Raw genomic sequence first — 19,326 nt, 5'->3', positions numbered from 1 at the left:
GGAACTTTCCCTCTGTATCACCTGTTCCCTCTCTGAAATGTCCATCCTCTAATTTAGCCCCTGGTGAAATGCCTTCAAGATCCAAGTCAAACGTCACGTCCCTCCCTGAATTCCTTTGGCACCATCTCCCCTCCTCCAGACGTCCACAGCACTGTCGTTCATCCCTGTAGCACAGCCCTTTACCACAAAGGAAGTTCATGTCTCATACATCTGCTTCTCCCATCAAACTAGAAACTTCTTGAATGCAAAGACCATGCATGAGTCACACTGATGTCCCCTGAGCCTTACTTAATCTAAAATGTCATTACACCTACGATACATTTCTTAAGCCACAAAATTATAGAAAATAAGATAGCTCACTTTGTCCATCATTTAAAATAAAGAAAAACGAAGACAACTACAATTCAATGTGCCATGTTAATTCAAACTCAATAAGGTTTCCATTCATTTAAAATTAGGGGAAAACAAGATCCAAAAAACTTTTCCCCTAGGATTAAAACACATTATTCTATAATTATAGACCACATTTTAAAAATTAAAGTGTGTTGCTTCTTTGGAGATTTGATTTCTTTCATTCCATTTACTATTTTTATGGCATGTATGATAAGCTTCCAAAAGTCATTTCCTAAGCAGTTACTAGAATAAAAGAAATTTAAATTATATACCTTGAAGTTTTTCCTTAAGAGTAATCACTGCCGATGATTTCCCAAGGTATTTTCTGGTTTACTATGATTTTTAGTTTAAAAATTGAGCTCTATAATAGAAAAAAATTAAAAATTACTCCGCATTAAAGTAATTCTAAATGAAGTAATAACTTATAGATCTATAAGTTCATTCTTCCCTGTTTTAGTTGTCAAACAGATGAGCTACAAATATTCTAAACTATGGTTTGCAAAATATAATTATTTTAATTATTACATAATCTACCTTGTAAAATATTAATTTTTAAATCTTAAATTATGCACATTAAATTATTATACAATCTTTTTTTTTAATTTTTTGTTTATTGCAGTAACATTGGTTTATAACATTGTATAAATTTCAGGTGTACATCATTATACTTCTATTTCTGCAGAGATTACATCATGTTCACCACCCAAATACTAATTACAACTCATCACCACACACATGTGCCGAATTATCCCTTTCGCCCTCCTCCCTCCCCTCTTCCCCTCTGGTAACCACCAATCCAATCTCTGTCTCTATGTGTTTGTTTGTTGTTGTTATTATCTACTACTTAATAAGTGAGATCATACGGTATTTGACCTTCTCCATCTGACTTATGTCACTTTGCATAATACCTTCAATGTCCATCCATGTTGTCACAAATGGCTGGATTTCATCGTTTCTTATGTCTGAGTAGTATTCCATTGCGTATATATACCACATCTTCTTTATCCATTCGTCCCTTGATGGGCACTTAGGTTGCTTCCAAGTCTTGGCTATTGTGAATAACGCTGCAATGAACACAGGGGTGCATGTATCTTTACGCATTGGTGTTTTCACATTCTTTGGATAAATACCCATAGTGGAATAGCTGGATCATATGGTAGTTCTATCCTTAATTTTTGAGGAATCTCCATACTGTTTTCCATAGTGGCTGCAGCAGTTTGCACTCCCACCAGCAGTGTATGAGAGTTCCCTTCTCTCCACATCCTCTCCAACACATGCTGTTTCCTGTCTTGTTAATTATAGCCATTCTGACGGGCGTGAGGTGATATCTCATTGTAGTTTTGATTTGCATTTCCCTGATAGTTAATGATGTTGAACATCTTTTCATGTGCCTGTTGCCCATCTGTATATCTTCTTTGGAGAAATGTCTGTTCAGGTCTTTTGCCCATTTTTTAATTGGGTTGGTAGTTTTTTTGTTGTTGAGACGCATGAGTTCTTTATATATTTTGGAGATTAACCCCTTATCAGATGTGTGGTTTGCAAATATCTTCTCCCAATTGTTAGGTTGTCTTTTCGTTTTGTTGATGGTTTCCTTTGCTGTGCAGAAGCTTTTTAGTTTGATGTAGTCCCATTTGTTTATTTTTTCTATTGCGTCTCTTGCCCAGTCAGACATGGTACTTGAAAACATGTTGCTAAGATCGATGTCAAAGAGCGTACTGCCTATGTTTTCCTCTAGAGGTTTCATAGTTTCGGGTCTTACATTCAAGTCTTTAATCCATTTTGAGTTAATTTTTGTGTATGGTGTAAGGTAAGGGTCTACTTTCATTTTTTTGCATGTGGCTATCCAGTTTTCCCAACACCATTTGTTGAAGAGACTTTCTTTTCCCCATTGTATGTTCTTGGCTCCTTTGTCAAAGATTAGCTGTCCATAGATGTGTGGGTTTGTTTCTGGGCTTTCGATTCTATTCCATTGATCTGTGTGTCTGCATTTGTGCCAGTACCATGCTGTTTTGGTTACTATAGCTTTGTAGAATATTTTGCAATCAGGGAGTGTGATACCTCCAGCTTTGTTCTTTTTTCTCAGGATTCCTTTAGCTATTCGGGGTCTTTTGTTGTTCCATATAAATTTTAGGATTCTTTGTTCTATTTCTGTGAAAAATGTTGTTGGAAATTTTACCTTGTAAAATATTAATTTTTAAATCTTAAATTATGCACATTAAATTATTATACACTCTAAATAATTATTATACAGTCCCTCACTAAATTCTGTGATCTTTATGATCCACACTGACTCATGCAGAATTACTGTGAACTGTAATTTGAATCTGTGCTGAGATTTAGAACTTTTTCTGAGCAATGTCTTTCAGCAGACAGAACCATGTGGATGTTATACTTATTGTTGTTTCCTATAGAACTTAACATATCTTCTTGGCTCTAATCTACATTTATCAACTACACTATATTGTAAACAGTATGTTATTTACATGCTTTCCAAAAAATTGAAGTGCAATTTTCTGTAGGTAATTTTCCCAATACTGTTGTTCTGGATCATGTGGCCTGATCAATTTGATTTCTGTGAAAAAGACAAATAGAAATTTTATCTCCCTTTCAGGTATATTTTACTTTGTCACAGACTGCTGGTTGCCCACTCAATATCCATTCTCCTTTTCTTCCCTGTTAATGGGATTCTAATTTTGTTGGCAGCATCCATGTGCCCAAGAAAAAAACAAACAAACAAATATTTCCCAACATCCCTTGCAGCTAGGATGGCCAGGGGGCACAGAACAGGCCAGCACCGTGGAAGTGAAGTTGTTGTTGGGGCCTCTGGAGCAGCTCCAGAAAAGGCAATCTAACTCAGCTGACATGGCTGTTGTTGTCCTTTGCCCTTCCTCCTTCTTATTCCTTCTTTAGACCTCAAGAAAAGAGCTAAAAGAATTGCAGACGTCTCAGCCCTGACGCCCAGAGCCACCAAGCCAACACCAGCAACTGGGCTTCTCATTACATAAGAAAAAACAAGCTCCTGTCTTGTTCGAGCCGCTGTTATCTGAGTTTTCTGTTTCATGTGGCTGAACTGAATCCCCGAGAAACCTGTAAATCTGCACTGACACAGCCGTGTCAGTCACTGGAATCACCTGCATGTCTGTCTGCACAGGAGCATGGCACTGCTTTCCACAAACGGATTTTGTGAAATTTTACATTTCAGCACCTTAATAAAAGTGATTAGACATATCGAATTTTGTCTATATGTGAAAACCTCTTGAGAGAGTGGGTCCCATGAGAAGAACACAGTATGTTTAGTGAAGAGGAAAACAACGAGAGAAAGGAAGGTCAGCATCCTCAAGACAGACTCCCTCGCAACAGAGCCCTGAAAAGAACCAGGCAGAATCCAGCAGAGCTGTTTCTGAAAATAATGGCTATGTTTAAAAAGAGAAAAGAACTATGGAAAGAAAAGACTCTGAACAGTATAGCCTTTGAAATGTACAGAATGTTACAAAAATAATGATTTGTTCTATAGATCTGTTGTTTAAATTGTGGCTTCATTATTTTGTTTGCAATGTATTTATTCCGGACATCAGACATACTCATAAGTACCAAGTCATATATAAAAGATTTCGGATTCATTTTCTCATTCATCGAATATTTTTTAAATGCCTAGTACATGCCAGACACTATACTAGGCCCTGGAGCTATGGCTGTAAACAAGACAGTCAGAGCTTCTGTGGATAAGGAGCTCACAGTCTAAATAGGAAGGAGACAGATGTAAACGAGCCAGACAGTGGTAACGATGACGAGGAAAAGAAGGAGGGCAGGGGTGTTGGGAGTGGGTACCGTTTTAGATGGGATAGTAAGGAAGCCTCACTGAGAAGATGGCATTTAGTAAAGGTCTAAAGGAGGTAAGGAAACAGCTCATGTCGATATCCAGGGAAAGAACATTCCAGGCCAGTGGGGGAGGGGGAGGGGCAAAAGCAAAGGTTGTGAGGCTGGAGTGCTAACCTCCTGTGCTCAGAGTGCAGCTGGAGGCCAGTGGGGCTTGAGGCGCATAAGCATCAATTTTAGAATAATGGGACTGTGTCACGTCTCAGGCGCCACATCTGTTTGCTCATCAATGTTCATCCACAACATAAAGCACTTACACTTGACCCTCAGGGTTTCCAATGATATTTGGGAGTTTTCTTATATGGAACATTTTATTAAAAAAATAACAGTAGAACTCTTGGTACGTCATAAGAAAATTTGCTTGTAAATAACCGGTTGTAAGGAACTATATTTTCATATTGTTAGCAATTTTTTAAAAAGTGATGGCAATCAAATATTTCTTGCACTTTTTTAAGTCTCGAGTTTTCAAAAATGTGCTGCACATATTAAGCACTAGTTTCAATCTTTAGAAGATTTTTATCCTGTAATACAAGTAATTTTCTGAAAGAGTATTGCTTGTGTGAAGAAAATTAAGCGCCTGTCTCAATTTAGGAGTATGTCTGAAAGAGTCTCTCTTCAAAGGGTTATATTCTTAGGGGTCACAAAGAGTAGATTGAGGTTTGTAATGTGCATCAAAATGGAAATTTTATTTTGATAGGCTTTATGTCATTCCAATTGCCCCGCTGAAATGTAGCTATAAAAATACTAAAATCCGCTGCATTAAAATTTTAAACTCATTGCTCAAAAATGAATGTATCTGGACTGTCTATGTGCTTGGGGTGAGTCATTTATCCTCTTATTCTCCCACAGAGAATCTGATTGCATTCAAACTACCCAGCTGGAGAAGTCAGCTACCTTTGGAAGAGTTGATATCAAAGAAGGATCTGTGAAGAGCTCTCGTACCCTGTGCAGGGGGTTGAAGGTGGCCCGAGGTGGCCATCATCACCTCTTCACAACTCAGGAGGCCAGAGCGGGCATGCCGCCATCTCCTGCAGGTACTGGAGCATTTGTGAACTTACCACTCCAGAAGATGAGAGAACAGATTTGAGCAGGTTCACGCTAATTTTCAAAAACTTTCGTGCTACTTTGACTCATTGTTCCCTCAATAGTCATATCAATTAATACACATCCAATTAGATTTTAGAACTTTAATTAGTATTAAAACCATTTAATTTAATCTACTTTACAGGTCCACACATTGCAGAATTCTATATAAGTCAATGATGATAACTACCTCTTTTACAGATCTTTGTCTTAAAAAATAATCATGGCGTGCTCTTCTCTAGCACTTGTAATAGCAGGTGCTGTTCCGGATACTCTAAGCCTATTAATTCACTTGATCCTCCGACCCACCCGAGGAAGTAAGTGCCATTCACATCTTACAGATGAGGAAACTAAGCAACATGGAGCTAAGTATCTTGCCCACGCCCCACAACTGTGAGTAGTAGGACCAGGATGCAGACCTGGCTGTGTGGGCTCAGACTCTGGACTTTTGGATGTTATGCTGTCTAACCTAAGTTCTCAGAGCTATACGTTCTTCAAGTGAATTATGTCTACAAAATGTAATCCGTTATTCCTCAGATATGTAACTGTGCTTAAAGTAAGGCACTGCTACACAAGAGGTAGCCAAGTCAGTCACCTGATGATAAAACACGTAAGCATAGACCCATGGAAACATATCCAAGAGCACCAACTGGTAAACAAGAGTTAAGTAAGCCAAGTGTGGAGAAAGAAATTCCATATGAGTTTAGAAGAGAAACTCCTAAGTCAAGGTTATTAGCAAATGGTTCAGAATGAGAGTGGGGTTTGAGGTGTCATTGAAAAAAGAGGAATAGGATTTGAGAAAGGAATAGGATTGAGAATGAAGGTCAGCTTGAGCAAAGAGCAGGAAGGAGGAAAGCAAAGGATTGTTAACAGAACAGCAAATACACCAACCGCTGGAGAAGGGGAACCACCAGCACCAACTGGTGGTCTAAGGATTCATTCATTCTTGTATGTAATGTTCTTTGGACATCATGAAAAAATAAGTATTTAAATTAAGCCTATTGCTATTACTTTTGCTTATGGATTTTTCTTTCACTCAGTTCTAATTTTCAAAAGCCAGAGAAACTGCTAGCTCTCCTGAAAACTGGGACCCTTGACTTCCAAATTATTCAATTACAGAATCAGAAAATTGGGGTCAGACCTGTGCTCCAATCCAGCCCTAACGCTTACTTGCTCAAGAGAGTTCCTTAAACTCTGTTTCCTTCTCTGTGCTCTGGACAACAGCATCTCTCTCATGTGGTGCACCGGGACAATTAAAGGGAGATGAGGTCCACAGTTCAGTGAGCATCAGCACTAGGCTCAGCCACAGTAGGTTGTCAGTAAGCATGTATCTCCCACTCCCTGTCCCCTCCCCACACACACACAGCTGCACATGCACACACACACACACACACTCCAACTTCTAAGGAGATTCTTAAGATCATCCAGTACACCCTTCCTGATTTAGAAATGAGAAAAACAAAGGCTAATAATGTGAAAATATATATCCTAAAACAACCTAAAGATAGGAGGCTAATTCTCTCTCCTCCTTTGACTTTAACTTTTAGCTTGCCGGAGAGGAGATTTGTACTATCTTTCCATTGACTTGAGCACATCTGAAATGACCACTAGAGAAGGCACCTCTACTCTGAGGCTGAGCTCACTCAGAAGCCCTCTGCCTGCTCCATCTCAGCTGGAGCTAACCACTGACTTCCCAGCTCCCTGGACCTCAGTTTGTTTCAGACACTCTCTTCCCTCTGGAGCCCTCACAATCACAGACACCCCCCTGAACAGCCCAGTTCTGCTCCTGCCAACCCTCTAGGTTGGCATGAGGTTGCTCCAGGACATTCTTTAAATTGAATCTACCAAGGAATAATGAAGTGGAGAATATAGGCAATATTCCAGATAATATTGATAAAGAAATGTGTTGCCAATTCAAAACCAATGGCTCAACCCAGATAAACTGAATACAAAATAAAATGTACCAAATGATAGCTCAGCTACTAATCTCACTCTGCCAATGTAGACATGGCATTCTAGCTCTGAAACCCTCAAAAATATGTAGGTACATATAGGTAGCCCTAGAGGAAACCATAACTCTGCATCACTCTTTTCTTGTTTCTTAACCCTCCCAGATGCCAAGTAGTCTTTCCCTCTCTGTGATGAATGTCTATACTTAGAAAATGCTCTATCAGTCATTTGTACCTTAATATGAAATTAAATACATACGCTACTTCTCCCGCAAGTATTTGCATTTGAGGTCTAATAAGCAGTTGTGGAAAGAAAACCCTTGTCAAATGTTAGGAGGACTTCAAGCATCATCAGCCAGGTGAATGGGAGATGAGAAAATAAGTGGTGCGTCCCCTAAAACCATAGAGCCTCCCCATTCACACTCTACGCAAAAGATCAGCTCTAGAGAAGGGAGATCATAAAGCGCCTTGAACATTACGTCCTTAATATACGCTTTCATATGTTACTTTCTTAAAGCTGACAATATGTCTAATAAAAAAGATTTTACTTAATGCTAAGGTAAAAAGATTTCTGGAGACCATTTCATCACATTTATGTTGCTGTCTAAGCAAAGAGAACTAATTGAACTCGTTAACCAATAAGTTCAATTCAAGTTTTCTTACTTGTTTATCCCTTGATTCCTGGTCAAGTCTTTCCTCTTACCCACACTTCACCAAGTCCTTCTCCTCCATGCTCACTCTCTGGTTTACGCCCTAGTCTACCCTTGCTTCTTTCCTCCCGAAGCAAGTACTGGGTCTTTCTCAGCTCGTCTGATCACTGGAGTAACAATCCCATCTACCCAGATTTGGAAGCAGTTACCATCACATCCAGATCAGCCTGCAATGTGATCAACCCTGTCTCCCAAGCTATAATCTCCCTCAGTTAAATCATTCTGCTTCTAGTCTACTTCCTTGAGGACAACAGAACCTTTCCTTATGGTTCTTCATCCCCTTTAATATCAGCCACAACTGTAAAAAGGCTAGCTAGCATTTATGGAGCCTGTTCTGTGTAGCATTACATTAAGTTTTTTATATATGTCATTGCATTTAACTTTTATAACAACTCGATGAGATGAGTATTATTATGCCAACTTTACAGATGAGGAAATTGAGAAGCAAGGCAGTTAAATAACCTGCCAGGTCTCACAGCTAGGAAGTGGCAGAGCCAGGACTATCTGTGTGTAGCACCACATCGCTGAGCGAACCACTTCTGCCCGTCCCTAATCAAAGCGCCTAGGAGGGCACAGACAAAAGTGACTAGGGCACATGCTGGGGGAACCCAGTGCCTCCAAAGTGTTTTCTGCACTTTCACATTTTCTACAAAATGGGTTCTGCAGACCTTAACATTCTTATTTTCCTAAACTTCCAGCTTTTCTCAAAGCTTCCTCTTCCCTTTATAGCCCATCAGCTGCTCAGCTCACACGCCTGGCACATGCCCACCTATCAGAGGGTATTCTCACTCAGCATGGATATTAGTGTATCTAAAACTCACATCTCCACTTACAATGACTCCTATTTCCTGCTCAGGGGGTATAATATGCATATATAGAGAGAGAAGATGGAGTTTGCCAAAAAATATCATCAGATTGCCAGTCTGTATGCACAACTTGTTCACAGGCAAAAACTTCTGAGCAATCTAAGTTCATTTAGTTTTATTAGTTGTTCCTTTAAATTAAAAAGTTAGGGATAATTACATTTTGATAATCCCTGAGCCATTTCTGACAGACTAAGCCTAGTACACATCTGAAATTGACACTCGTATAATAACTGCTTGTAAGACAAAACTGGGGATTAAAACTATAAGCTTGCATTTTAATGTTCAAATACATAAAAGGAACCAAAATAATAATGCAGATATCCTTTATTACACAGAAACTGCTTGCGTAGAATTTCAGAGATTACAGAATTAAAACTCATGGAAAGGCCTCAATACCCAGAGTCAAATGAAAATTAAAAGTAAAGTAGATTTGTGTTTTGCTTAGCACTCACCAACAAGGAAAACATGCCAACTTCTCATTAAGTTAGATGCCTTTTAAAAATGAGGTTGGTTGAAAATGAAATTTAATATTTGGAATATCGACAGCTGCCAGAGTAAAGCTGGTACAAGGCAGTCAGTATGTCAACCAATGTGCTTTAAATTCCTACGATCTGAAAAGTATTCTAACAAAAGTAATGGTTCTTTTCTTTCTATACAATGTGGTATCCAGCCATTGTCAAGGGGACAGTGGCTTCAGACACACCCTAGTGACAGCAGCAACTGTCCACACCCTCTTGTGAAGGTTGGTGCGCCAGTAGGATCAGAAGCCACGATGAGAGATGAGTCTGCAACCATGAGGAACAGGTTCCTCGGTACAAAGCTGACCTGATCGCACAATGACTTTGGCTTTGACACAGTCCTTCTGTGACCACCTGAGCCTGCCGAGTTAAGCTAACAACAGTACAGCAGCTCTTTATACTCATCCAGTTCTCCTCCAGCACGATATTCTACCAGACACCTGATCACAGACCCCGGAATAAAATCTTCCCATTTTGCTTTTGCACACATAAAACCCAAACCACCTCATTCCCCTTGTCTCCTCCTATGCCGCTAACTTCCCCTTCTACACAGTCCACTTCAGACGAGTGTGCCTAGACCGCCCCCTCCATCCATCTCACATCACTGGCCCAACGCAGGCAGTGCTTAGAAGATCCACGCATCCCCATCTCTTCCAAAGCCCATCAGAAGATTTCTTTTTATCATTAACACAGCTCTTCAAAACCTACCAGCCATCTTACTATTGAACTTAGAGGATGAATCATATGCACTTGTCTTCTCCCTAAACCACAACCCCACTAAAATGACAGGGATGAATAAAAGGATGACAAACACAAGGGCAAGGGGGGGGGGGTGAGGCAAAGATTGAAAATACGGAACACGATAGAAAGTCTGTCCACAGAGGGGTTTGATCCTCCTAGGCATGCTCCCTCACTGCAAGCAACTGTGTTTCTAACCCCACCCACATCCCACTCACCAGTGGAGACCAGAGGTTAATTCTCTGTAGAACAAACCCGAGAGGCCTCAGACTCTGGGATACCAGAGGCAGAGAAGGAGAATAAGACGAGTGCTGGACACAAAAAGTCTGTATCCCAGATGCTGGATCCTAACCTTTACCTCATGCGGCTCCAGAATGCTGGCAGCCAGACTTATGGCCCCTGACTAGAAACTGGAGTTTTCTCTAACAAAAACTGAATGGAGAAAGGACCTACAGATGCTGACATCTGGGAGGTGCCCCCCTCCCCAACCCCAGCTAAAATCCCAGCTCAGTTCCCAATTGCCCTAAAATGACGCCCCAGTAGAGAAGTCCTGGCCTTACACACAGGAAGCTTCAATCAGCTTTTCAGTGCCCTACTCGCAAATGGAAACGGACACGCGAGGATCACCCGAAAGCTGAGGAGTGTCTCCAACGGGGGAGGCAGAGAAGAGAACAAACAGGCAGAGAACAGCAGCCTGGAAGAAACTGACAGTGAAGGATACAAGACAAGCAAAACTCTGTAAGTAACACCTAAAAAGAGACAAGAAAATATAGTACTCTTATAAGTTTTAATGTTTATTTATTTATTTATTTTCCCCCAAAGCCCCAGTAGATAGTTGTATGTCATAGCTGCACAGCCTTCTAGTTGCTGTATGTGGGACGCGGCCTCAGCATGGACGGAGAAGCGGCGCGTCGGTGCGCGCCCGGGATCTGAACCCTGGCCGCCAGCAGCGGAGCACGCACACTCAACTGCTAAGCCACGGGGCCGGCCCAAATATAGTACTCTTTAAAGCAAAAACAATATGTAATTCTTTACAAAAGGTAAAATTAGAGAAAAGAAAGAGCCTTTGGAAATGAAAACGTGATAGCAGAAATTTGAATTTTTAAAATGGCTTGGAACATAATGTTGAAGAACTCTCCTAGAAAGTAGAACAAAAAGATAAAGAGATGGCAAATAAACAAACAAAAAAAAAAGATTAAAGACAGAGGATTATTTCAGGATACTCATTATCTGACTAATAGTAGCTCCAGAAAGAGAGAAAAGAGAAAACAGAAGAAAGGAACAAATCAAACAAATATTTCAAGAAAAATTCCCAGAACTGAAGGCTATATCCCAGATTAAATAGGTAGATAAGTGCCCAATATTACGAATAAAACACACACACACACACACACACACACACCCTCACACTCCAAGACTCATCATTGTGAAATTCAGAATACTGATAAGGAAGATCGTAAAAGGTTCCAGAGAGAAGAATATATGTATTAAAAATAATAATAATAAATACAGATACAGATATAATACAAGGCATAGGAAACAGAATGGCAAGGCTCAACAGCAATGCTGGAATGTAGAATATTAGGAATCACTGTTTTCAACATTCTGAGGGAGATACATTTTCAATCCACAATGCCATATCAAACAAAACTATTAATCAAATAGGAGGACAAGATAAAGATATTTTCAGGCATGCTAAAAAGCATAAAAGTTTATTTCTCAAACATCTTTTCTTAAGAAACTACTGAGTAATTTCTTTTTATGAAACAAAGAAATAAAACAACAACAACAAAGGAAGATGGGACCCAGAAGCAGTTCATCATCAGGGCGGCAGCAACAGAAAGTAGCATCCAATCCACAGTTCAGAAATTCTAATTTGAAAAGACAAAAAAACACACAAAGTACAAAATGATTCATTCCAAAAAAATAAAAAGCAGTGTTTTGACAAAGTTGGAGAAATAAAATCAACTTACCTACTTCTGACACTGTATTTCCTCCATTATCACCTCTTTCTTGTTCCAACTCCTCGTGAAGGCAACACTACATTGAATTGTAGAGGAGGCAAAACACCTCTTCAAATATGAAAAAATCTTGGTATTTCTAAACTTGAAAATACTGGTAGCTCATTGTATTCTCAAGTTATTTGAAACTTTTTAATTTATCTTCCATCTATTTTTCCGGTCTCCAACATTACTATGTGAGACCAGAGATTATAATTCATCCTTCATTGTAACACAAAAAACTCTCAACATATGATAAGTGCTCAATAAACAACTGTGTAACCTATATGATATTGACTGTATTATAATTAAAGCATAATTCATGAGGGTCGCTCCTTGAGGTGTGAAGATTCTTAATGGTGCTACAGAAGAAGCTATCAAAGAACCGCCCAACAGGAGTGAACTAATCAAGTGGGCGCCTGCGTTTTGAAGAACATTAGAAGAAAGCAGACTTTCCCTAAATATCGGGTGATAGAGGCTCATGACTTAAAGACTATACTTTGAGCAAATACTAGGCAAAGACTCTGAAATGTCTGTGATTCTGATTAGGGTCCTAAAACAAGAAGTTGACAATCCAGAACAGATGGCATGAGAAACGTAAGAGAATATCCCTGGGATGAACCAAGGAAGGAAGAAAGGTAAGAAAGAAGGGGGTGGGGGGTGATTGGGAGAGAGAAAAGGAAGGAGAATTGAAGAGAGAAGAGGAGGGAAGGAAAGGAAAGAAAAGGGAAACGCAAAGGGAACAGAATATTCAGAACTATTCTCTTAGTGGCACTAAGTAAAGGTTGTCATTAGTACCCTCACAGAGTTTATCAGAATTCACTATTTCTTTCATTTTTTTTAACAAACATACATTATGACTCTGGTGTCAGGTACTGTGCTATGGATTAAAGCCTCAGCAACGAACCCTATGCCATGGTAGTCTCCTCACGGACCTCAAGATTTGTGTACAGGTGTATCTATACCTAATAAAATGTGTATTTTTCTGTTATTGCTTTTACAATTCTCAACATATCCTTTTGTGTTTTCATTAAAATCCAGAATAAAGAAACTACTCCAGGCCCTACCGGATTGGTCTTACCTGGCCATCCGCAGGACTTGGGGGGAAGAGGATGCTGAGGGCTTAAAGCCGACTAAGCATCATGCCACAGAATCGTCTTTTCCTGCAATTTATTGTTTTCTGGGTATACTACCTATTACAGTTGCTGATTTGTTTTTATTGCTGTTGTTGATGCTAAAAGGGACATCTGAAAACTAGGGATTAAAAGTTTCCAGCTCCACATGAGCTCAGGGTTATAGCCCCAGACCTTACACAAGGAACTCTAATCAATTTTGCCAAGGTTCTCACTAACAGAATCTGTGAGATCAAGACCGGTGTGTCAAGGGTCTGTTGTACCAAGAAATATTGTAAAAGCCGCAGTCTTTTGGAATTCTGTTTTCCTCTGCAGCCTGCTAAGCCACTGGGATATACTGAGGCAGGATTTCAATCAAGACCAGGCTCACATTTTACATGTAGAATTGGAGCCAGACGGAGAAGACCTGAAATTCCGTCATAAGCAAGAATTCAGGCCTGTTATTTTATGCATCTCTCCTGCACACAGACTAGAAACTATAGCTCTAAAATTGATCCCGCTGGGACTGGAGGCAAAACATTTTGCAGGATGAATATGCTGCGCTAATTGCTTTCCTCCATCCATTTGTTCCCCATCCTCTCCTGGCTTTTCCCTTTTCTCTTTATCTTTGCCCCTCGGTGATCTCTCAGGAGAGGGAATTTGTTTCCTTTTTTCCCTCACAGAATCGAAAGGAAACACTCACAAGAAAGGGGTTGTCTGAAATAAGAACTGAGAGGACAAAGGGCACATTCGAGAAAAGAATCCCTTACAAACCACTTCACATTTGGATATGTTTTCATCCACGAACCTGTGCAGTTGAAGCCTTAAGAGACCAGAAAAAGGAGCACCCAGTTCTTTCAGAGAAGATCAATCAGGTCCTCCATCCCTCTGCGTCTTCCTCTCCCTTGCTGAAGCCACCCTAACAAAGACACGAATTCCCCTCTCCTCTTTTCCTTTTCATTGTGTGTCAAAGCCTCGGATGCAATTTTGTTATTCTGGAGTCCTTGTGGACAAAGATATTTGAGATGTGAGGGGCATGTTAAGAAACCATTCATAGCTTATACAGCAGAGCTTTCAAAACCCCCGGGTCAGCACAGCAGTGTCTATTTCACCTAAGCCAGAGTTTTAAGCCAGGGGAAAAAGATAAATAATGTTTTGAGTTTTATTTGCCACATACTGATAATTCAAAGAAAAAAAAATAGCAGAGACTAAATGCACTGACTATTATCTCTCTTTGATGGCATAAAAAAGGGATTTTTGAATGTGCAAAATGGAAAATTAAAAAATTACAATGCTTCCCAGTTGTTATTTGACAATGTTTCTGTGTCCTGGCTTCAATTTAGAAAAATCTCTGGAGCCAGAATTTCCCTCTTCTGAAACAGTATAAACATCTTTATCCTGAAAAATTTGGTTTCTAAACATCTCGATGAGGAGGAGGAGGAGGAGGATTACAAGAATTTACTTTCAAAGACTTATTTTTACCAAAAAACATCAGAATGAGAAAATAGTATTTGGTTGTCACTGACTTGAATTCTAACTCATACCGTGGTTTGCCTACGCAGTTTTGCTATTCTCAGCTTTTAAGAGATTGAAACAGCAGTTTAAGGCTTAAAGACATTCTCTTACTTTCCATTAATCCTTGCCTTAAAGGAATCTGGTTACTGAGTACCTTTGGGCAAACTACTCACCCAAGAGAGTACCCAGGTGTAAAAGTTTCCACGCAGGCTCTCAGAGTCACATTCAGAAATAGGTGGCTAAATAAGGGGTGTGCCAATATACGGGATTTGGGGAGAAGGAGTGTATTCATGGGTTAACTGCTTTGAAAAGGGAGTTGAAGCTGCGTTACAGGTGATAGTGAGGGCTCTGTCAACCAGTCACCTCCTACCATGGCATCTCACCCACTCTGATCTTTCTTTCTTCTTCTCCTCCCTACCCATCAGCTCTCATCCCCTGCTCAGATCCTTTCTTCTTCCCTCTGCTAACTCCTCTTCAAAGGAAGTTGAGGTCACGAAAAGACAGAAAACATACCACACATGGAAGATTACCACCTCTTTACTTCACTTCTTTAACTCCCTCCCCTCTCCACCCAATTTAAAGGAAATTCCCCCTCCCTGCTCCCCAAGAGCAAATTAGTCATTTTGTTGAATTGACCCAAAAGGAAGTTCTTGGGAGGGCTTGTGCTCACAATGGCCATTAGGCTTGGGACTGCAGTCACCCTGTGTTGCAACCCTTAGCCAAGTCTACTGAGCAGGACAACTCCAGGCTCCTCTGCGTCCAACCAGGAGATCTGACAAGTCACCAGCACTGGAGGGCGATGGGATGGCCTGCACACTCGAATTGGTCTGCTGGGCTTGAACCCCAGCTCTGCTAACTACTAACTGTTTCCAACGTGAGCAAGTACCCGCCTGGAAAATGGGGTTGCTCATGATAATTACAGTCCCAATATTCATAGTGTCGTCCTGAGGTTTAAGTAAGTGAATACTCACAAAGTGCCAAAGTGCTCAGAATATTGCCTGGCTCAAAGGCTACGTTAAATAGCTTGATAAATTTTAGGCTTGTGAAAATAAATTTATTTTAAAATTTAGCTTGCAATCTATGTATCACCTCCATATGTGATTAAAACATAATCGGTCATCTTTGTTACCTTACTTTTTTGTGTGTGTGAGGAAGATTAGCCCTGAGCTAACGTCTGTTGCCAATCCTCCTCTTTTTGCTGAGGAAGACTGGCCCTGGGCTAACATCCACGCCCATCTTCCTCTACTTTATATGGGACATGGCCACAACATAGCTTGATAAGTGGTGTTTAAGTCTGCACCTGGGGTCCAAACCTGCAAATCTCGGGCCGCCAAAGCAGAGCGTGAGAACTTAACCACTACACTACCAGGCCGGCCTCTGTTACCTTACTTTTTTGAATTTTACCTGCTTGGCATTGGAACCCCTTGGCCCCCATTCTTCTACTTTCTACGACATAAAATAAAACTCAAAATTGTATTTTTTAGATAAGCATCTTGTCTCTTTGTTTCCCTAAACACTACAGTACCTAGCAAAAGAGCTTAAACTTGAGTGGATTATTGCAAAAATCGATTCTTTCTTAATAACATACTCTCCCATTCTAAATGACATAGGGAAACCTATATAGTCTAGGTTATTTCCCTATGGTTTTTTCATTTGCAGGCTGTGCTTCCAAGCATGAACACAACTAAGTAGCAAAAAAGAAAAAAACGGCTTCAGTTACTGAACCCTATAAGCCAGTACAAAAAGATGCAGCTAAAGGTGCCATTTTCCATCAAAATAGCTATCTTGACTGTGTTTCATTGTGATACTTCCAATTTGGGATGGTATTTTAATGGAAGAAAATGGAAGCTAAGGCCGGTTTGAGCAGGACTGTATTATATGCTACAGCCATGACTCAGTGTAATTTGATTTGAGCAGGTTCAATACCAGCTACACAATGCATTACATCGTGAACTCCAGATTTTTCTCGGCAGTAAAACTCTTTTGAATCCTGATTTCCAGCCAACATTCACATCACCTGTTGTAATTCCTAATTAGAGTAGTGTGGACCAAAACATGCCAATGGCCAAAATCTCATACAGATTCAGAAAAAAGTCAGTCCAGTGACCTTGCTCAGTAAGGAAGCACAAAGCAAGCACGCAAGGGGGGAAAAAGTGGGTTATTTATTGATATGGAAAACAAAAAGACTCCTGGAAACAAGACATTTAATGTTTCCAACTCAATATGGGTTTAGAGCCAGAGTTCCAAACCTCAGGAGAGTATCTAATCGATTTAGCCACAAATGTCACCAATAGCCTTTGTAAGGTTGAGACCAGAGGGTCAAAGGTCTGCCACAACGAGACTTAGCATTTAAGTCATGGTTCTGCCCATCCTCTGCTCAGGTCTGAGCTGTGCTCAATAGAGGGATGCCCATCTAGAGCTCTGACGTTTGGTACGAATGCTTCATAAAATTCAGCACATTAAAGACACATATTGATTGATATAATTCTAATGTAAAAGATTCTTTTGATGGTAAAAGCCTTCACTTCACAAAATTGAAAGATATTTTAAAAGCAGATGAAGAAATTGCTAAGTAAAAACCCCACAAGAAAAGTTTGAGACCATGACGGAATTGTTTAATTGAGCATTCACTGCCTAATTAGAATTATGTGATTTCAATAATGTTCAAATTCATAAAATAAACCGAGTCCTTGTACTGTGCAACCTCACATTAAAAGAAGAAACAAGTCTAAACAGATCAGTCAGGATGGTAAAGCAGCAGAAGGAAAAGCAGCAACAGATTCGAGAGTGTCCCATACGCCACTGCTTTCCTGTTAACAAGAAAACAGACTAAATACGAACTAAGTAGGACAAGCCCTTTCCAACCACAGAGGACACTGCCTCCCACCATGTTGGCCCACACAAAGCTCCAGGGCCCTGTTTAGAAACAAGGAATTGGAACGTGTCTGAGAAACACTTGTGCAAAGCTCCACTATCATCCTCAAGTTGTGTAAAAGAGTAGCCAAGATCTTTTTTTTTCCAATCATCTGACCATTCCTTTGGAGATAGAATTGAGTAGCTCTTTTGAGCTCCCTCCTGGCATCCCGCCCATATACACCGTGAATTTTAACAACACTGAAGATATTAGAAAACAAATGGCAATAATTAGCTTTTCTAAATCACAAACCTAAGCTTTGAATCCAGTTTTAAAAAAGATGGTGTCAAGCTTTAAAAAATATAAATAGCTTGTGAGATTTTTTTCTAATTCATAAGTAACTCACATTACTTATGTGTAAAAAAAGAAAAACAAAAGTACAAAGAAAGAAAACAAAAGTCATCTATTATCTCATCACCTGAAATGTCACCACTAACATTTTGATGTGGACTTCAATCTTCTTCTCATGCCAATATATATGTTTTTAGTTTTTGTAAAATTGGGATCCCACAGAATGTAGTTGCAAACTTAATAATATACTATAAACATTTTTTCACATCAAGTATTCTTCTACTAATTATTTTAGTAACTAAATTGTATTTAACCAATCTCTATTTGAGCTTACAGGTGGTTTAATTTTTTATTATTATAAATAATGCTTCAGGGCCAGCCCCATGGCCTAGTGGTTAAGTTGAGCACACACTGCTTCAGCGGCCTGGGTTTGGTTCCTGGGCACAGACCTACACCACTCGTCGGCAGCCATGCTATGGCAACGACCCACATACAAAGTAGAGGAAGACTGGCACAGATTTTATCTCAGGGCGAATCTTCCTCAAGCAAAAAGAGGAAGATTGGCAACAGATGTTAGCTCAGATGTTAGCAAACCTTCCTTAGCAAAAAAAGAAAAATGATGCTGTGATAAATATCCAAGTAGATTAATCAAAAACCATTTTATTGGGAAATTGTTTCCTTAGAAGGGAATTGTTATGTTAAATTATATGTATATTTTAATGTTTTGAAATCTATTGCCTGATTGCCTTCTAGAAGGCCCTTTTTTAAATGTTCCATGTTTTATTTAATTGACTGTGCTGCTAGCTAGATTAATAAAAATCATAGTCACCTAGAAGCTTCCTGTGATTCATTCAAAGGCTTTCACGACACTGGCCTCCAGGATACCAAAGAGGCGTCAATTAGAGCTCGTGTATCATTGTCCTGCCATCACTGCCTACGATCCAGAGAGGCCACCCAGAGCAAATGTCTGTGCACACACCTTCCTCCAGGGGTCACTTAATAAACATCCCTCCTTTGTGATTGGGTGGCATTCAAAGAGAGGGAAAAAATGCTTACAGTACTCAGAAATGAGGGTTTTATATGCCAGGAAATTTTATACTAAGTCACATTACACAATTTATACTTATAGTAATTCTTAAACTAGTTTCTTTCAAAATAACTATTTTGCACACTGTGTGTGACAAGGATTCTTCTCAGTTGTGAGTGGTTTAAAGGTGAGTCCACATAGTACAGTAGTTAAAGGCAAAGCGACGGTCGGCAGCTGGCCTCCCTGTGTGTGGATTCTGTTTCTGCTAACTTCCAGGTTCTGTGGTCCTGAGTAAATTACTTAACCTCTCTGTGCCTCAATCTCTTCACATGTG

At 39.8% G+C, this 19,326-nt stretch overlaps 1 long non-coding RNA gene across 1 annotated transcript in view; it reads left to right on the top strand.

Annotated features, from left to right (window-relative positions):
- Window positions 1-6,353, top strand: part of LOC131405646 (uncharacterized) — a 43,096-nt gene extending 36,743 nt beyond the window's left edge. Inside the window, exon 4 of the long non-coding RNA XR_009219988.1 lies at window positions 5,119-6,353. This is a non-coding gene — a long non-coding RNA (uncharacterized LOC131405646). The remainder of the gene's footprint in view (window positions 1-5,118) is intronic.
- Window positions 6,354-19,326: the final 12,973 nt, after the last annotated feature.

This window comes from Diceros bicornis, chromosome 5 (assembly GCF_020826845.1).
Source record: "Diceros bicornis minor isolate mBicDic1 chromosome 5, mDicBic1.mat.cur, whole genome shotgun sequence".
Lineage (NCBI taxonomy): Eukaryota > Metazoa > Chordata > Mammalia > Perissodactyla > Rhinocerotidae > Diceros > Diceros bicornis.
Note: the sequence above shows the minus strand (reverse complement) of the source record. Positions and strands in the feature narration are given on the sequence as shown.